Genomic DNA, 4909 nt, shown 5'->3' with positions numbered 1-4909 from the left:
TCTGATCTCATAAGGCCACTGGCAGAATTACATGGACAGCATTATTAACAAAGACTATTGAGACCATTTAGAACAAGGGCCTGGATTCCATTCCTGGCAGATTCCGGTGCTTGCTGCATCTTACCTCAGAACATACCTCCCCCCTTCTTCTAACTTGTGAGAGTTGTATTTCTTTATTACTTCACTTAAGACATTGTGGCCTGTGTGACTCTACATTGTATCTCCCCAGGCCAGGCGATGGCGCAGGGGTGCAGAGCTTTGCCTCGTCTCATTCTCTCTGTGTCTGGGTCATGGAGAAAGCCGAATGTGCCGGCTCTGATCTTCATCGCTGATAAAGGACGTTCCCATGCCCCTCACGCATCTAGGAAAGGGGGCTCCAGCATGGTGAGCCTGCTGCTGGCTATGGCGCAGAATAGAGCAGAAGGCTTTCCTGCGGGACCCAGAGCCACCTGGGAGCTGAGCCCTGGTGGACCGTTTTCCAGAGAAAAGGACATGGAGCCTGTGTGAACTTCTCCCTTCTACAGCAGCCCAGTGGCTCGCTAGCTTCCTGGGTCTGCTGCTCAGTGATTCCAGAACATTTGGTCAGGAAAGAAAAGAGCGCCGTCTTCACTCACCCCTCAGAACATAAAGCAAAACAAAAACCCCGCACCAACATCAGAAGCCTGAAGGCTTTGAACATACCATTAAAATATGTTTATTTAATATTGGATTAAAAATACCCTGCCTTACCTTTGTAAAAAAAAAAATTAACTCGGAGAGAAGGCTTCAAAGCATTTCCTCTCCTTCTGCTTTCCAGGAGGAGAAATATTTTTTAAAGTCATTTGAATAGTAAAGAACTGGGCCTAGAAACCCTGGAGTGCTTGGGGTGGAGACCAGCAAGTCAATCAAGCATCTCTCTGAGGTGTGTGTGTGTGTGTGTGTGTGTGTGTGTGTGTGTGTGTGCGCGCGCGCGTGCGTGCGTGCGTGGGTGGGGGGGAGAAACCAGGGACCTTTTCCCTGACAAGGTTGATGTCACTGCCTTTCTCTTCTTTATTATTATTTCATTTTATATTTTATATTACATTTTATTTTATGTATGCATTTTACTTTTATATTTTAATTAATTGTGTATTTTGTTTTATTTTAATTTTATTTTAGGCTCTATTCCTAATGGAGTCACTTGGTCCATTTTGTGTAAGAGGGAATCCTTTCCTCTGCATGACAGTGTACTTAGCTTCGTGTTGATTAGGAATTGATACTTGCCTGTAGATTTGTTGTTATTGTTGTTGCTAATATTGAGGCTTGACCTTAGGGCTTCTCACTCTCACTTAGATTTTTTTTTTCCACTCAAGTCTGGTGCTCTCCCATTTGAGCCACATCAAGTTCTGGCTTTTTGCTGATTGCTTGGAGATAAGAGTCTCCAGTTTTTCCTCTCAGACTGACTTTGCACCCTGATCGTCACATCTCGGCCTTTTGATGAACTAGAATCACAAGTGTAAGACACCAGCACCTGGCAGCTTACAGGATTTTATTTTTCCTTAAGGTACAATCTATATGCCCTGTACTGTGTCACACTTGAAATACTCCATTGCCATAGACGGCACCCACGGCCCATCAGACGCCAGTGTGGCGCCTGCCCATTTTGTGCCCTTGGCCTGGGTTTCCTCTTGTGAGTTTTGACTGCCTGGCGTGGGTTTGCTATTCAAAGCCAACTTCATGGAAATGGAGCCAAGGAGTTTGTGCAGTAGCCTTTTCCGAGCTACGGCCAACAGGAATCTGAAGATATTCAATGAAAAATTCTAGACGTTCATAACTCATAAATCTGAAGTCATCTTGACTACACTGTATGGTTAAATTTCTATTCTATTATCGATTCTTCCTAGTGCTTAGTTTACAAATTAGACTTAATCCTAGTTGTGTATATATAAGCAGAGTAAATGAGAGGTTGGGCACTGGTTAGGATTTTGGACGTCCCTGGGTATTTTGGATTCTGTCCTCTAGGATAAGGGGTCTGAGTTGTTTTGGGTGGTAGTGAGGACTGAACTCCGGGCCTTGTGCTCGCTAGGCAGTTGTATTAGTAACCCTTCTTTCCACGCAGTGATTATTTTTGAATTAGGGCCTCACTTCTTGTCCAGGTGGGTCTGGGCCATGACTTTCTCTTTGTGCTTCCTGGTATTTCTGGAAAAGATGGGCATGTCTCACTACCCATCATATTTCTTCAGAACATAGCTGTGATAACCACACCCAGCCGTTGGTTGAGACCGAGTCTCTCAAACTTCTTTTTGCTTAGGTTGGCCTTGAGCTTTGATCCACCAGTCTCTTCCTCCCAAGTAGCCAGGAGTCCAGGTTTGGGCCACCATGCCTGGCTTGGACAGTATCCCTTTCTGTCAGTGGTTATCGCTCTGAATGAGTCTGTGGGACATCCACATTATCATGTTTCAGAGGGCTGCTCTGATGACTGAGTCATGCTCCATTGTACAGTTTATCTGATGGGCCCTGATTCTGCTTTTAGGTTTGGGCTGTGTTGAAAAATGGCATCCTACACTTCTGGAGTCAAATGACTAGGAATGAAAATGCTGGGACATAGGGTAGCCATGTATTTAAATTTTGTGAGAAACTGACAGACTGACTCTTTCTTTCTTTCTTTCTTTCTTTCTTTCTTTCTTTCTTTCTTCTCTCTCTCTTTCTTTCTTTCTTTCTCTTTCTTTCTTTCTTTCTTTTCTTTCCTTCTTTCTTTCCTTCTTTCTTTCTTTCCTTCCTTCTTTCCTTCTTTCTTTCTTCCTTCCTTCCTTCCTTCCTTCCTTCCTTCCTTCCTTCCTTCCTTCCTTCCTTCCTTCCTTTCTTCCTTTCTTCCTTTCTTTCTTTCTGCCAAGTGCCTGTCCCGTTGCTCCCAGTTCCTGCCCTGGCCCACGCACGCTTCAGTCCCTGTGCGGGCTGTGTGTAAGGTCTCACAGTGTTCTGTGGTACCACGCGTGTTCTGTCCAGCATAGCGTAGAGACAGAGTAAAACAAATAACGAGTGTTTACAGAGAGGCAATCCTGAGCCAGGCTCAGAAACCACCCTTTCTCTTAGAAAAATTTAGAGCTTTTCAATTCTGTGTTCTCTCTCTGTGGATCTTAGCGCTTCAATACCTCTCTGAGAGGGACGTCTCCAGTGCCTGACTCGGCCCAGAGCTCCCGGATGCACCGAAGGCTTTCCTGTGTGCCACACGACTTCCGTGACCTGACTCAGGTCCTCTACCCTGATCCTGCCTGAGACCAGGGCTCTGTTGGCTCCCCTGGGGTCAGCTTGATGGGCACCAGAATAGAAACAGTGCTGCCTCCCCGCCCCCTTTTGCGTTGTTTATCTCCTTACTTCATAGACGAAGCCCTATATATTGCTTAGCCAGCGCCAGGGTTGAGACCCGGTCTTTGCGTTTTCTTGGAGGTCTCTGTCAGAGTTGGCTCGTAGGTGCCTAAGAGACACGGGGATACTCACTGTCGCTTGGTAGCCACGTGCCTCAGGTGCCTTATTTATCCTCAAGACCGCTGTATAATGGGATAGCAATGGTCTCCACCTGTGCAAGATGGCTGAGAAGGGGGGCTTTTGCAGTCATAAGAGGCACAAGCTGTTCAACTCTGGGGAGAGGGGGTGGGAAGCTACGGAGCAGGTCCTCCAGCCAAGGCTCAGCCTGGTCTGGATTTTCTGGACAGTCCTCTGGTCCAAGTGCCCAGGGGGGAGTGGGCCTTCTGGGCACACCATCCGAGGTCAAGATGACTGCAAAATTTTGCAAAGGAAGCATGCGCTCACTCCACACTGGGTGTGGTGTTGGCTCTGCCCAGGAACCTGGATGATCTCAGATAGGCTCCTTCAGTTAGCCTTTAAGTTACGACAACCGGAGCTGTGTTTGGGGATCTGGAGTTTTCTTCCTGTCTTAGCCTCCCCCACTGTCTCCAAGGCTCTTCTTAGTTAGGAGGATGACGCCAGGGAGTGTGAAGGGGAGTCCCGATCCTGCCTCCCGCAGTAGTCAGTGCTCTCCTTCATGTTTACTCCCGCACTATGTCGCCCGCTTCACTTGCTTTCCTTGCCTACCTCTCTAAGCCAGTCCCGTTCCCTTCAAGCTTGGGAAGCCCCCAGCTGGGCCCGATGGGCCTAGAGCTGCCTGGATTCCCCTGCCAGCCTTCCCCCCCACCCCCCCCCCCCCCCCGCCACCCCACAACACCCTCTTGATCCAAGATTGAGTAAGAGACTTTGGCAGGAGTCAGGGAAGACAATTCAATTGTTTCAACTTGCAGAGAGAATGGGGGCGATGGGTCCTAATCCACAAATGACTCATGCACACAGCAGCACCCCCTCCATACCCCACCCTGCCGGTAGAAAGTTCCAAACCAGAGACAAACCACAAGCAAGTGGCCCCCTTGTCTGCACACACAGGTGCGTGCACGCGCGCGCGCACACACACACACACACACACACACACACTAGAAGAGTTGTTTAGGATAGATCTGATGCTTTATAGATCTAGCTTTGTTCCAAGGAGGTTTTGTTTTGTTTTGTTTTTTATTTCCCTCCTGATTGCTAGACTTGCTGTTTTGCCTGCAGGGGTGGCTGTCAGGGCCACCTGGTCAAGGCCAAGTTCATTGCACAAGCGCTGCTGCAGCTTGTACCCCCCCCTCCTGACCCCTGCTGCCACCCCTCACGCCGTTCGTTCCCCAGGTCCCTTCTGGGCTGCCTCTGAGAACAGCTTCTGTTCTGAGTCCAGCTCTGTTTGCTGGGCTGAATGCGCTCGTCCCCTGCGTGCAGTGCGCACAGATCATGTAACTGCTCGGGCTTCATTCCTATGCAGGACAGGTAGGCTGCAGGCTCTAACAGGCCGCCAGCCAGGCTCCACCGAGGCACCAGTGGAAATTAAAAAAAAAAAAAAAAGGGGGAGTGAGTGAGCAAGTGCGAG

Source organism: Perognathus longimembris, chromosome 17, assembly GCF_023159225.1.
Source record: "Perognathus longimembris pacificus isolate PPM17 chromosome 17, ASM2315922v1, whole genome shotgun sequence".
NCBI lineage: Eukaryota > Metazoa > Chordata > Mammalia > Rodentia > Heteromyidae > Perognathus > Perognathus longimembris.
This window is presented reverse-complemented; position numbering follows the sequence as displayed.